Source organism: Xiphophorus maculatus, chromosome 14 (genome assembly GCF_002775205.1).
Source record: "Xiphophorus maculatus strain JP 163 A chromosome 14, X_maculatus-5.0-male, whole genome shotgun sequence".
Taxonomy (NCBI): Eukaryota; Metazoa; Chordata; class Actinopteri; order Cyprinodontiformes; family Poeciliidae; genus Xiphophorus; species Xiphophorus maculatus.
In genome coordinates, this window is record NC_036456.1 from 18,117,944 (window position 1) to 18,134,274 (window position 16,331).

General features: G+C 37.0%; 1 protein-coding gene across 1 annotated transcript in view; it reads left to right on the forward strand.

Annotated features, from left to right (window-relative positions):
* Nucleotides 1-16,331, forward strand: part of LOC102219479 (1-phosphatidylinositol 4,5-bisphosphate phosphodiesterase beta-3-like) — a 66,453-nt gene that overhangs the window by 23,639 nt on the left and 26,483 nt on the right. The window lies entirely within an intron of this gene.

The following is a 16,331-nucleotide window of genomic DNA, read 5'->3' on the forward strand; positions in this document are numbered from 1 at the left end:
TTCACCTATTTTCCAGCTTTCCCTCCGTCATCCCGTCTTATCTCCATCTGCTTTGTGTCACCGTCTTGTTCTGCTCCACTTTGTTTAACGTTTTACTTCAAATATTTCAACACTTTTGTCTGTTTTCTTTTTCCAGAATTTGTCGTACCTCTGTCCTGTTGCTGACAGGACCGGCCTTCTTCCCACGATTCGTCTATCTTTCACATCTCTCTCTCATCTGCTGTTTCCTCTTGGCAGACCTTCCTCTGGATCTCTTTATCAGCAGTTCTCCATCTTTGCAACATATCTTGACGTCCGGCTTACAACAACCATGACTTTTTCTGAGCCCAGATTTCCTCATTATATCGAGATCATTTAATGTAATCATTCATTACAGATTTTCATATCAAAAACTATGCTTTGGAGATATAAATCAGGGTAAAATAGGGGTTCACACTATATTTTCACTTCAGAAAACTAAATCTTGTCAAGTATTTTGGTCTAGTTTCTTCTCTGGTGCTTGAAATAATACAAATATTCTATATGAGGTTGTTTTAAGTCAATAATTCCTTAATATTGATCATTTTTTCACTTACACAGGGAAAATGTCTTGTCATAAGTGGAAAAACATCTGCCTGTGGAACAAGCATTTTTCATTTCATAAACATTTTGTACGTTTTTGTGTCTCTACTTGAAAATAATGCCCATAATGTTTTTGGCAATAAGTTTCATATTTTTTGGCATCTGGAAATGGACCCTTTTCAAAATCCTCCCAAACATTGTCACGCTGCGCCCAGGTCAAGCCCAGACCCGTTACCTAGCAACCCCAGTCGAGCCCAGACCCGTTACCTAGCAACCCAAGCGGAGTTCCAGCACGTTTGGTCAGCTGGTTTCACGGCTGTATGCGCTGTACAATGGCTGCTGGGGGAAAAAATGAGTTTAGTTGTTGACTTTCCATCCAGAAACCACTTGCTGCATCCTAATCAGTTGAGCAGGAGGCTCTACTTCTGCTTTTCAAACATCTTTTTGCAGTCACTTTCACATGTGAGTGTAAACGTTGAGCTGGGTGGCGTCGCCAGCAACAGCTTTGGATTTAAAGTGACAAGACGTCCTTAAAAAAACTCATTCTGACAAGAACTTAAAATATTCATAACTGATCATACTGAAATCTCATTTAGGAACAATTTTGAGTAATGAACATGTTTTGTATGGACCATAGACCTATCCTAACTTGTTCAAAGAAGCATACTAGGTTGCCTTTAAGGAATTATTTACTTTAAACAAGTTGCCATATCTTGAGAAGCTCTTTGTAAATTAGTTTTGTCTTATTCCAAGATATTTGCACTAAAAACTAGCCAAAAATACTTGGAAAGATGTGTTTTTTTGGAGGTTTTTGTTGCACTGCAGTTTCTTTCACTTTAGTTTAAATGTGTTGGTTTGCTGCTGCATCTCCGAACCCCAGAAGGAATCCAGTTCTGGAGCTACTTCCTAACATTCTTGCTGTGGGACGTGGGATGGCGTCCAGCTGAGGCTTCGCTGTAAACACAAACTGCATGCCAGCGGCCGCAGGTTGCGCAAGACCCCAAAACCAACACGCGCTGCATGCTTGCAGCTTCCTGCGAAACCTTCTCTCCGTGTCTTCTGCCAGTCCTCTTCCTCATCTTGGTATTTGCGTTCGTTGGTGTTGTTGCTGAGAGCTTGCATGTTCTTTCCAACATTTCTGCAGATTCTCTGGCTTCCTCCTGCAGCTCAGAAACATGTATGCAAGGTGGTGACCCCGTTGACCTTTGGCTGATCAGCCTTACTGATAGGCTTACCAAATTTTGAATAAAGTCATGTGCAAATATTCAGTTACTGGGAGTTTACTGAGATACTGACAGATCTTTACATTAAACGTCTTTTTCAAAATCATCACTAAACTAAAGCGCTGTAAAAAAAAAGTTCAATATCATCTTAACCTATAATTAACTGATTAGTTGCTTGTTGCAGCGGCTTTAGCCATTTGGGTTCTGTTTTGATGCTCCCTTGTTGTGTTTGGACCCGTTTATCAGATGTTTCCCTCTCAGGATAGTAAATATTTAGGTTTTGCAGAACAGATAGCTCAAATCTGAATGAGTCACTCAGGTTTCAGAGAGCAGCAGGACCTGGTTTGTTGTGAACACAGAAACCAGGAAGTTGTTGGTTTTCAGAGGTTATCTTGCTGATGTATTTGTTGGTTTAATAAAGTTTAAATTTGGCTCAGTCAGGCTGCCTTCCTCACCTGAACACACTTTTGCTTTCATTTGGCTTCATCTTATTTCATTTAGCCTGCAAACTCGGCCTCAGTTTGTCAGAGTTTCTCATTGTGAGTCCTTGGACAGCTGGTAGCTATCAGAGGGATGAGGCAGAACTCTCTCCTCTAGCATAAACTAAAACATATTCTTTCCTCTGCTTCTGCTATTTTTTCTTTCTGTTTTCCTTTCACATCATCGTTTCTCAGCTCTTCGGATTCTTTTCTCTCATCTTTTCTCCTCAGGAATTACTGCTGCCTAAATTCATATGACAACAGTTCAGATCTCTGTAATTCAGCCTCTTGGTGTGGGAAAGTGGGCAGGAAGTTGCAGAGACAAACATCGGGGTGCTGGGAAATTTTGTTGCCCCTTTTTCTTTCCTTCTGCTTCTAATTTCCCATTTAAAAAAAAAAAACGTTTTTCTCCTGATGTCCATCCTCGTGTTTCTACTTCCTTTTCTCGTACAGGTCATGTTCGTATCACCTGAGCTGTTTTTCCTCTGGGACGTAGCGACACCTCTGAGGTGTAAAAGTGATCCGAGATTTAGAAATCTGACGTGACAACGGCTCTGTTCAGATATTTATAGAAGCTTCAGGATTTTTCTTAAATTGCTGAATTCATGGTTCTTGAATTATGACAATCACTCCAGGTTAATCTTTTCTCCAGTAGTGGAAAATAACTTTTAGTTTTGTTCACTAGCTTCCCAAATTCTCACAACCTTTTTACCGGCTGTAAGGAACCAGACTTAATCACGGACGAAAGGTATTCAGGAATAAAGAAAAACTTTCAATTTAATAATACCAAAAATAATTAAAGTATCAAAATACAATGCAAAATAATTCAAATGATAAACAACATAGATTTGGGCCCAACTCAACTGAAGTCAACCGAACACAATGGAAACGTTTCTTTAATTTGGGTGGAGTAACCTAAATCTGCCACATGAGGGAGGCACAACACAACAAAGAAACAAAAAATACAAAATTAGGCAAAACTAACTTTAGCCTATCATAAATAATAATGAGTATCGAAGTGACAAAATTAAATAACTACGGTCAACTTTAACAAATAAAGTTTCCCACCATGTTTCATGCTTCCTCCTCCAGTTTGTCTGTTTTCAGAACCTGAAAGCAAAAAGAACAAGTTTCATAAACCCTTCAGACAAATATCAACTAAACTGTGCACCCATTATAAAATATGTCTTAATAAAATGACTTTAACTTAACTTCTGCATTGTGTAATCTGTAACTAATAACAATGTAAATTAGGGAAAATATACTAACACAACATTGTGGTGGGAGCATCCACCACACCAGCCCAGATGCCAGTGGTTTAATTTATGTTTGCCATCACCTTTACTCATTTAAATAAACTTCTCACTATAGCTTGACAACTCAATCTATGTCTCATTTTGAAATTATTTGTTTTCTCCATGTAAGAAGACTCTAATTTCACTCAAATTTAATGTTAGGCTTGCACTGTGGCATTTCAGTAGTTTCTAGTTCGTTGTGGACTGCAGGTTGGGTGGCTCCTGCATCGTGTTTTGGACTTTACAACCAATATTCTTTCATCTCAGGGTTTAGAAACAGGGTGTTCCAGCAGGACAAAGGTCCCAAACTGGTTTTGAAAGGCTTTTTGAATTACTTCCACAAAGGTTTGACCTCTACTGCATTGAATATTTGACTACCCTTTTTATGGAGGAATAAAGTCCTGTTATTAATCTGTAGACTAAAAGCATTGTTTGTGCTGGAAAACGCTAATCCTATCAAATTAAACAAACTCTACCAGTTCTACCAAGGAGACTACCAAAAATTAAGTGGTAAGAGTGAAACTTAAACTTTGTTCACACTGCAGCCTGAAGTGACCCAATTCCGATTTTTATGTTGAGTTGGATTTTTTTTTTTTTTTTGCTGTGGTCGTTTACTTCCAAATATATGCGACCTGAAAGTGTCCCGCATGCGCAGTAGAGGGCGCAATAATGCCACACAAAGAGAGCGTGCTCAGTATTTTGCCAACCGCCATAAAAAAATAAAAAGTGCTCAGGGTTTGCGGCAGTAAACATGGATGCTAACGGTGGAGCATAGCTTACGGTTCTGAAGTTGTCCGACCGGAACCAGGATATTAACAACTTTATCCTCATTACTGTCCGCCATGGTTGTTGTTTTTCTTCCAGCTTGTGAGTATCGGGAAGCAGAACAGTGTCATTTGTTGAGTATCAGCGATGTTCTGGTCCGATGAATGCGACCTAGCCGTTAGGATTCGGGTCACATTTGAAAATATCGGTATCGGATATCCAGGTGGCCTGGGTCGCATTCGAAAAATGTCTGATCTGTGTTGTTCAGACTGTCATAAAGAGATCAGATACAGGTCGCATTAAGGCAAACAAAAAAAAATATATCGGATTTGGGTCACTTCCGGCTGCAGTGTGAACGCAGCCTTACTTAGTTAATATATCTTGTTGAATCTATTTAAGCCTTTATATACAGTACAGACCAAAAGTTTGGACACACCTTCTAATTCAATGGGTTTTCTTTATTTTCATGACTATTTATAAGGCAAGAAATCCCACTTATTAACCTGACAGGGCACACCTATGGAGTGAAAACCATTTCAGGTGACGACCTCTTGAAGCTCATCAAGAAAATGCAGAGTGTGTGCAAAGCAGTAATCACAGCAAAAGGTTAATACTTTGAAGAAACTAGAATATAAGGGGTATTTTCAGTTGTTTTACACTTTTTTGTTTAGTGCATATTTCCACATGTGTTATTCATAGTTTTGATGCCTTCAGTGTGAATCTACAATGTCAATAGTCATGAAAATAAAGGAAACTCATTGAATTAAAAGGTGTGTCCAAACTTTTGGTCTGTACTGTATACATGTTTTTTTAACAGAAGCTGATCGTTTATAATATCAGGGGTGTCCAAAGTGGGTCCTGGAGGGCCGGCATCCTGCGTGTTTTAGTTCTCTCCCTGGATTAATGCACCTGGATCAAATGATGGCTCATTAGAGGCCTCAGGAGAACACTGACATGCTGAGAAGGCTGTTTCTACCACCAGGGAGAGAACTAAAACATGCAGGATGCCGGCCCTCCAGGACCCACTTTGGACACCCCTGGTTTATATTATCTTTTTGAATTGTGGGTTAAGTGCTGTGCAGATAGATGTAATCCAGATTATCTCTGTGGCTCGTGTCAGTCATTCACTTCGATTTAAGTGGGATCAAATTGGTGACACAACAAGCTCTCTAGTCACTTCTCTGCTCCCAAGTGGGACTCTGCAGAGGAAGTTGAAAGTGACAGTTGATAATGTGACGGCTTCCTCCCTCTTTCCCCTCTTTTTGTTTGGCAAAGTGGACTTTATTCTGCTCATACAATATCTTTACTCAATAGAGAAATGTTAATTTTAACTTGCACATATTTAGAATAATGCATATCGACCCGCTGTACTCATGAGCAATGTGGAAACCCAATCGCATGGAGAACTGAGAGGTTTCCCGCACTGTGTAGTAGTTCCTGTGGATGTGTGTCCTTTGTTTTTTCAGTAACCTAATGAAACCGTAACCATGTCTGGGTGACTTTTCATACCTTTAATACAGATTAGACACGCTTTTATTGTTAGATTGTCAAAAAAAAACAGTTGCATTTTAGTTGGAATTTTAACAATAGAAGCATAATGATACAGAAAGCACCTAATGTATTCAATATTTATTGAAGTTCTAAAAGGTAGAGTTAAAATTAAGTTAAACAATTTTAATATATTGCAGTGAAATGGCTACAATGTAGGTAAAATTATATGTAAAGTGGACAAACCACATTTTCTGGCATATTTCACTCACCTAACAAACAGCAATACTGTGTACTCTTAAGATCAACAGAACAATATTTTGATAAAGCAAAATTAAAAATGTTATCAAATTTATAAGAATAGTAAACAAATGTCTATGTCTGACTCTTTAAATGACTTTTTTTTCTGAAATTACATGAAAGTAGTGATGTTTGATGTTTTGTCTGCAATACTGCTAGCATTTGCCGATGTGGAGTCCCATTCCAATACCAAATTAAAATCAAAAGTAAAATAACTACATCCACGCTATTGTCTATCAGCTGCTTACATGTCTCTGATTAACTGTTAGCTCAACTCTGATTACATCTAAGCTGGACTCCAAGTAGCTGTTTGTTCAACTGTAAGTAGCTGTTAACTTGACTCTGATTAGCTATTAGCTCAACTGATTAGCTATTAGCTCCACTGATAAACTGTTAGCTCAACTCAAACTAGGTGTTAGTTTAAGAAGCTGCTAGCCTGACTTTAGGTAAATGTCAGCTTGACTAATTAACTGTTAGCTTCATAGATTAGACACTAGCCTCACTTTAATTAGCTGATAGCTCAACATTAAGGACCTCACAGCTCAACTCTGACTAGCCCCTACCCTGACTCGGATTAGCTGTTAGCTTGACTCTGATTAGCCGTTAACTTGAATAAGCGACTGTAAGCTTGACTAAGTAGCTGTTAGCTTGACTATTATCTCATTGCTGATTAGCTGTAATCTTAACTAAGTAGCTTCTAGTTTGACTCTGAGTAGCCGTTAGCTTGACTGAATATTTTAGCTCCGATCTTTATGGCTCTTAGTTTGATTCTGAGCAACTGTTGTTTTTTTAGTCTTGGTGAATTGCTGCATATAACTTCAAAACCAGTATTTTGTACAACAACAACAACAAACAAATCTTTCAACTTCCAACTCTGGCCCCAGTTTTATGTCCGTTGGCTGCAGGAGGCGGTCAACTAACATGGCTGCCTGGTGTTGGTCTCTGCTGTAAGAACCCCTGATACATCTTTGTTTTTGTTTCTGGAAATATTTTTTTTGTTTTGTGAGATTTTGTATTTACGGTACTCATTCCAACCATTTACTTGCACACTGGGAGGCTTGGTATGTGAATATTGTTTATGTGCATGGCTATTTTTAATTGATTTTCCACTTGTTTTGCTGTAGAACCCCTTGTCCCTTCATAGGGGATGTTTGTCATGATCCACATTTATGTTTATGATCATTACTGTCTTATTTTTATGATCTATTCTGCAGAGTTTTTCCTTTTTAGCAGATCATTCATTTTTAGTCAGTCTAGTTGTGATTATAAGAATATGCTTTCTCTATTGTTTGTTCTCCATTAATGTCTGCTTACACTTTTAGCCTCAGTATAAAACATCTGAGATGTAAAAATTGTTTAAGAAGGGAAGGAAAAACTGAAATGGAAATAGTTGAGGAGAAAACAGTGGAAATATAATAAAATAGAGCTATATCAAGTTTTCCCTCTATTTTCTTTATTTAAACTCTCCTACTGAAATCATAAAATGGTTTAAATCCTCAAATTTGACATATTTCTCCGCTTTTGGTGACCTTTAAACTTCTCCAAACTCCTCCTTACTTGCCTTTTTTCTAACTTTTCAATCTGTCCCACCACGTCTTAGTGCTCCAGAGATTCAATTTCTGATTGGCCTCTGTTTTGTTATTTGATAGCAGTTGTAATTGGTCATTTGAGATGTTTTTAGCTAAGGTGATCTTTTAGAACTCACACAGGCACGTCACAGGAAAGGAGTGCCGCTGCCTTGATTGTTTAGTTGGCCTTTTGTTTCCATTTGCTCTTCAGAAAGTGAATGGTGGAAGGGAAGTGGAAAATCAGAGAAATGAAGGAAGGAAAGGAGTATGTGAATGAGGCTCTAATCACAACGCATAAATATTTGCTGTGCTTTTTTCAAAGGCTAAATATAGGCTGTCCTAATAAGAGGAGGGATTAAAATCACTTAAATCACATACGCAAAGAAATTCAAAAGGTTAGTTTATAATATGGCTCCTTTTTTTTACAAGACATACTCCATGTTCCGGTTGTGTCATTATTTTAAGAATCTTTATTACTTTAACTGTAACTGTTAGGTTGACTGTAATAAACACTAGCATAAAGCGAACTGTTAGCCTAACTATCAGCAGTAGTTAGCTTCAGCAACTATTAGCTTGACTAGCATCTTTTGGTCTGGCTTCGAGTAGATACTTATTATATTGGTTTTTTTTCATCAAAAAAGAAAATTATAAGAATTTTTTTGTGGTAAAATTACAAATTACAACTGGCAGAACTGTCTGATATTTATTTATTTATTTTATTTTTTTTTTTGCAATTTTCTCTGCAGAACATATAATGAAATTCAGTTACTACGCGGTAGCTAGTGTTAAAAATAACACTACTTTTAGTAACTAGTCTCCTAGAGAAGCCTAGTACTACAAAAAAGATTATATTTTAAGAGCAGTAGTTGTGTATGTGGGGCATTGATTTCTGTACTATGCAGCCACAGTCAGTTACCTAAAAAGACTGCAAAGAAAATCTAAATATTTTTTCCTATATTGTTTTCACAATAGTACTACCAACTATTATGATAAAATAACAAGCCCATATCACTCTCTGTTAGCTTGGCACTTAGCAAATGTTAGCTTTGTTAGCTAATATCTTGACACTGAGATTAAGTTGTTAATTTGAGTAGTTGTTAGCTTGGCTCTGAGTAAATGTTAGCTTAGTTATGAGCAACGGTTAAGTTGAGCAGAGGTTATGTGCAGCAACTGTTTGCTTAAGTAGTTGTTAGCTTGAGGCTAAGGAGACATTTGCTTTATAAGGCATACGCTTGTAAAGTTTATATATATAAAGCGTGGAGCTGAGAAGTTAACTTTATTAGCTGTTTGTTAATTTGGCACTGAGAAGAAGTTAGTTAGCTTGAGAAGCTGTTGGTTCTGAGCAGCTGTTTGCATTATTCTGCGTACCTTCTAGCCCATCTCTGAGCAGCTGTTAGCATTTGTTCCCTACTGGCCACTATTATCATAGCGCAGGGTCTACTGATCAAGTTGGTAGAAGAGAACACAATTATGAGAGATTCAGCTAATGATAACATAGACATCATGGTTTGAGAGCTTCAATTGATTTAGCAAATTATTGAGGTCTACAACATTTGTACGATCCTGCTAGCCTTGTCTCTGGACTTTTTTCCAAGAAGCTATCTATATATATCAATGTCTGACTTATCATCAAACCATTGTATACAGTCAACAAATGCTCTGTAGAGTTACTTCAACACAATGCTGGTGCTCTGCTAGCCAGAGAGAAACCAAAACAGTAGAGCAGGTACTTGTGACATTGCACTGGACTATGGCTGCATAGAGATATTGTGAATGTAAGTGAAGTGCATGTAGTGTTGAATTAAATAAATACGTGGAAATATGGATGTTTACAAGGTGTTTCTGCATTATCTTTATCTGCATGCAATAGTACAGTTTCGGTGATATTGACCTTTGTTTTCAAAGATCAGTCTCAATGCATTAAGCAGTTTCTCACTAGCAGTTCAATTAAACATGGATCTCATTTAATCAGACTTATATACCATGTTAATATTTTATACTAGCCTATCAAATCTGGACTTCTGTAATTGAGTGTAATATGTCTGTTATCTAAACGACTTCAGGAACTGTTTCTGTATCACTTCTGTCAAATCAAAACCACTAGGCTGACGAGAATGCATTTCGGGTAAAAAAAACAAAGATGTAGTTTGAGGAAATAATTCTGATTAAATTATCTTCTTGACACATAAACACATAGTTCACAGCAGAGTTTAACTTACTGTAGGGCACAAGAAAGCCTCGGATTTTATCTCTCACCTCAGCTGCAGCTGTTTGACTTTCTAGGAAGAGCTGTGAAGAAAACAATGCAACTAGAATGAGTTTCTCTAGATATTGCTGGAACAGTAGTTCTTTAATCCTGGAAATGTTCTTCAGGTGATAAAAGGCTGACTTTGTAACTGATTTTATGTGTCTCGGAAAGTTCAGGTCTGATTTCATCACTACGGCCAGATTTAGAGCCTGATAAATTTCCAGCTACATCATTCCTCTTTAGACCTGAAGATGATAACTTCAGTTTTGTTTCTGTTCAGGTTTTGTTTCAGTTGTGTCTGTTTGCAACTAGAGTGAAAGTGTAAACGTTGAGTTTGGGGGCGTGGTCAGCAGCCCCTTATTAGCATTAAAGTGACAGAACACCGAAATGGCTCATTCTGAAAAGACTCCAAAACAGACAGAACTGATCAGCTAAATCTCATAATCTGAGAATTATTTTGTGGAGAAAAATGTAATGGATATTTTTTGTGTAGCCCATAGACCTATTCTAACTTTAAAAAAAAAACATAACAGGTCTACTTTAATGTAACGTGAAGTAGCTATATTAATACATTTTTATAATAGTCCATAAAAACAAAATACTGTGAAATTTGAGAAGTTTTCAGTCCCAGGAGAACGTGTAAGCTGAAGGTCATAGCAGCTCTTTATTCCTGCATTCTTCTTGGGAAGCCCTCAGCGCTCGTTGTTTGTAGCCGTAGTAAACTTGAGTGTGAAGAGATGAATGAAGCCGTGTTTAACACACTGAGCTGAATGGAGCAGCTCCCAGCTAAACATCACACACACAGACACGTTATCACAAAGCAGACAGCTGGGATATGTTAGGAATCTAACATCATGGATGTTCACCACATTTCACTTGATACGCCATATTTTTTTTCCTTTCTGGGCTCATTGGCCTCTACAGGGTCGATTTGATAGTTTTTGTTTCCTTCCTGTGCCACATGTAGTGAGTGTGCATCGACTTTCAAGGGTTTGCCACTCTCGCATACACACCCTTGTGTTGCTCAACAGGTCAGGATGTTTCACAAGTTTAGACCTGAACGCAGAGGATTGGTTCGTGTGAATTTTATCACAGGTCTTTGACTGTGTGTGGGTGTGTGTTAAGCGACTAAGATTTCCTTGCCTGCGTGTGATGTAAGAGACTCGCAGGGGCCAGAGAGAAAGTTGTAGTCTCATTACTCTCATCTCCAAGGAGTCTCCCTGGCAGTGGCAGAATGAAACCATGGCCTGTGGGAGAAGTGAGGAGTGTGTGTGTCCTACAGACCCAAAAGTCGCTTGTTCCCCCAGGAAATAATTTATTCTCCACAGGCCAATCAGAGGTCAACGTTTGAGAGCGCTTAATCCAATTGGTGCGTCGCTCCTTGACCTTTATTTGTTCCAGCCAAATAAAGGCTCCCCTGGCGGCCTGAGGGCGTGCGGAAAGCTGGAAGAGGATGAAAGAAAATGATGCTGACTGCGACTGCTTGCTATGTATCTTTGAAACGGAAACATGGACGACCGGGATGAGAGTTTGGCACAGTGATGTTTCAGACCAGTTCTGCGCTCTGCAAAAGTTGCATTACTGCATTCAGCTGGCTTTGTTTGGATTTTAGGTGCTAGATGAACACTTTTTAGTACATTTTGGAATAAAAGCGATGACTGAAAAACTTATCACAATGATATAAACATTTCATATCAGTCAATATTGATATTTGTCTATTGATAATTGTTGATTAGTTCTTTGTTTTAGATGTCTTTATAACTGGTGGTACAACCTTTCCTGTTCTATCCGATTTTCCTCCGACACTATTTTTTTCTTTTTAAGCAGTTATGAGGCAAAGTGGTGGAACCTTAAACTGCTATTTCGCCAGTTACTCAGCAGGTTGTTGCTGGGTAACCAAACGTTACTCAGCAGGTTGTTGCTAGGTAACCAAAGAGTGAGTGAGTCAGTTGATTCCACCAACCTTGCTTAGCCTGGCCTTCAGAGGTTTTAAACCACTAAAGCCTTTCCTCTGCCTACGTCTTCCAGAATGCTGTGTGGTTTTGGATTGGAGCTCAATGAATATTCTATAAGTTGAATATTCAATCAGACATATTATGATATTGATATTAATCACTTGTCTATTCTGATATGTGTTATTTATTTATCGGACAGTCCTAGTGAACACAGCATGGTGGTGGCAGTATCATGCTATATTGGTGTTTTTTTTCTGCTAAGGCTGTAAAAGACTAGACATTATGTCAGGGGTTCAGCTTCCAGCATCAACCACTCTGTTTATACACCTAAGTTTGGTTTCAAGTGGTATCTGTTTAATGTTAAAATGGACTAGTCAAAGTTCAGTCCTAAATCCAAATTATACTTAATAATTGATGTTCAGATGCATTCTACCAAATCTGAATTGCTCTGCACACAAGAATGGGATTTTCTTTTACTTTAAGTCCAGAAAAATCTGTTTTTTATTAAGTGTTTTTAAAGTGGGGGTTTTAGAAAGGCCTCAGAAAGTTGCAGAGAAGTGAGAAAAAAGAAATTTAAAAAGAATCAAATTTTTAATACATTTTTAAATATAAAATCTGATATGTTTTTCTATAAACATTATAAAGTTGAAGTTAACATAAATTATTGAAATATCATTCGCTACGCTCACCCAGTGTTTCGCCCAGTGTATTTTAAGCCTGGCGGGCCACCAGGCTTTACTTGTGTCCCCACCAGGCTAAGCTTTGCTTATTTAGTCAAGTATTTTTAAAATGTTAGTGTTAGGGTATTAATTTCCCAATCTTTCAATAATACATCATTATCAAGTGATATTTTCAAATTTCCTGTTGACTTTAAACTTTTTTTAACTCAAAACACAACGAGCCGCTGGATGAATGACTACCCTAGCGCCCAACCACCAGGCTTAGCAAGTTTTTTGGGGGGAAATCTTGGCTCATCCTTCTGATGGACTGTCAAATTTAGCTGCTTTGCTCCTAAAGCTAGTGTAGCAATTGCAAAATATGCAAGTATTATGCAATTACGTTTCTGACTAGAAAAAGGAATAATCCTAAGAAATCAGAAGCTATGAGGCTGCATTTTTGCTAAACAAATGTAATAATTACTATTGTAAACGTTTATGCTTCTTTACATATTTTGAAGCATTTTCTTTGGGTTTGCAAATGGTCAGCCCTGGCCAGAAGCTAATGTTGTTTGGGTGGCTTTAAAGTATTGATACAGGAATGTGAATATCCACAACTTTCAGATCAAACTTGTGCGTATCTTTTCAAAACGTTTCATTAACGGAGAGGTTTCCCAAAACATGGAGTAGGAAGCTGTAATTTCTAGAACACCTCAGAATGAGCAGAATGAATGGAAGAAATAAGGAGGTTTGTGGAATGAGTGTGGATCTAAACAAATATTTACACAGGACGGAGCATGCATCCTCCCCTGTGTTTATGGTTGGGTTTATGACCGCATCTCCTCCCCAGCCTTCTCATTTTTGTCCCATGGTTCTTTTCTCAAGGCAGCTGTGTCCCAGTGGTTTATGGTGCTCCCAACTCCTTAGCCATGAATCTGAGGGGGAGCATTGAGAATATGTCCTAAAAAGAAAATGAAACCTCTGTAGTGTTTTAAGTGGGCTTCTGTCTCTGTTGTCACACAACAAGCCAAACACACACACACACACGTCACTGCTTGCGTTTCATGTCTTGAGGAGGTAAAATGTCCAAGACGTTTAGTGGAAGTAGATAAAAGCTGCACAGAGTATGTTAGCCCGAGGAATGGACTGCAACTTCTTTTATTTTAGTCATCCATCCAAAAGCTGTGTTTTGTACCGTCTTCATCTTTGTTCTATCTTACATTAATGTGTACAGAAATAATGAAAGATCATATCATAAAGCATCACTCTTCCTGGGTTTTTCTACTTGGCTGCAGTTTGTTTCTTATTTTGTCTGTTTTGTTTATCCTCAGTTAAATTTTCAAAAGATAATTTTGTAGTTTTCTGAGCTGATTCACCTTTTTTATTTCTAATTTCTTAATGTTGTGATTCTTTCATTCATATTATTTCGTAATTTTTTACTATATTGTATATATTGTATATTTGCTCACCCAGACTTTAAGATATATATGAATGTTAATATGTAAGATCTTTCAGAATCTTATTGGATTTCGTTTAGTTTTAAATGAACATTTTTCTGTCCATACATGACTCAGTTGGTCAAATACAGTAAATTATTTTATAGTGGAAATAATTTCCATCAATAAGCTTGTAGTTAAGATCATAATTAGCTAATTGTATGGCTAAATTATGCTAAGAATGGGCAAAAAAAAATTGAAATTCGATCAGAGTATTACATTTGTATTACAAACAATCTTCGTCATATTGTATTTGCAGAAATATGACCGCGTGAGTGCTCTTAGGAGCAATATATCTTTGAGGTATATTTCCCCGGTAACTATGCCAACAAGAATTTAGGCAGTTCGGAGAAAGTGAACGGCTCGTGAACAAGTGTACTTTATACCGTTTATACGTTAGAAAACTTTCGTCTTTGTAAGTATTTTTGGCTTTTATAAGACATCTAGGCACGTATTGTTTCTTTGGTTGGTTAAATATATAGGGATGCACATAATGTTTGAGTGTAGAATTAAGATATTGTGCTTTAGCTAATAATCAATTTTTCTTTCCGTTATATTTCTGCTACAAAAACGTTTTGTCTGTGGCATTAAGATGAGTGTTTTGGCCAGTAACCTATTTTTCCCTTGTGTTGTATTTAGTTTCAAACACCTATAAACGAAATTCAGCTAAGAAAAGCAACCTTGTGTGGAAACTTTTTATTAGTTGTTCGCTGGATGTCTAGTCACGTATTGTGAGGACAGCACAACGATTGTATTGTAATATCAGTAAATATCGGCCATGGTAGCAGAATTAACATGGGATATTGACACCAGCTCAATTTTAAGCGTATCCCTAATAATAAGTCAGATAAGTTGGTTTTGATGCAAAAATCTTGCAATCTTTTAATTTTCTGTAGAAAAGATACAGCAGCACTTTTTTTCTTTTTATGTGTTGCAGTCTAAAAAAGAAAAATAAAAACGGTTAAAATTTTAACCAACAGACATCAAAAGAAACCAGAAACTGATATGTTTGCAGTTTGATTATGCTGTTTTTGAAAATGTAGCATCTGGGTAGCATGTGGAACATTGGTAACAGTGGGCGACCAAAAGAGGAGACTATTTTTCTCTCTAAGCTTTTTGTTGGAGGTTTGAATCCTGGCACCTCTGATGCATCTCTTTCTCTGTCCATTTCCTGACTGCATATTGCTCATTTAGGCCACAAGAACATAAAAACATTTATGCACCAGGTGCTATATTTCTACCAATTACTACAGATTTACGAATAAGTTTATTTTTCTGCCTTCTTCAGAGTCAATTTTAAGAAAATATCTGCATATTCTGTTGCATTGCTTGCAGTAATATTGCACTTAAATGCCGGTATGTATTAGGTCTACAATTAATGCTTAGTTATTCTATTGATTATTCTGACGATTAATGGGATAACAAAGCCATTATGAAGATTTCTCAGTTTAGCCTTTTTACATACAATTCTAAATACAATAAAAGATTTAAATAACTAAATAAATCTATGTTTAAGTAGGAAAATAAACATTTTACTGCCTAAAATTCAATAACATAGCATTCCTTAATGTACACTTGATCAATAGTAGCAAAGAATGCAGCTAAGCAAAAAAAAAAATTCTGTCTACTAATCTTTTAAATTTTTATTTAATAAATGTAGAGTAAAAGGTTTTTAGGATTTTTTTTTAAACAAAATTTGAACCGGGTGAAGCTAAAACTGCCACTTTAAGTGTTGTTGGTAGAACATTTACAGACAGGTTTTTTAATCTTAAATGCAAAATGTACATATTTTTGTACTGTTTTGTCTTAATTATGGCTCTGAGCTTATTGTTCTTTAAGTGGATGATCTTTTTTACAGTCCATATACTCTAGTTAGCTATTATTTGATTACTGAACTAGTTAATTATTTCAATAATCTTATAGTCATCATTAATGTGATTATTTCATTCCTGTTATTAATTTGTTCATTGTAGTCATCTTTTACATAACATGTTTTAATAAGATTTTAGAAATTATTGTTCTCACTTTACCCATGATCAAGTTTTGAAATATATTTTTCTAGAAACTGAAGTTTGGGGCGATCCTTGACGATAACTGTCAAAAATGTATCGTTCAGCTGAATGAATTGGCTTCAGCTGCTTTAAAAGCAAACAGCTCACTTTGGGGTCATCATATAAACATAGTTTAATGAAGTGAAATCAATGCTGATAATTGAGTGCAGCTTTAGTAAACTGGGAAGAAACCACTCCTACTCCCACACCAAAACCAACTTCACTGTTTCCTCTTTTGCCTTTATT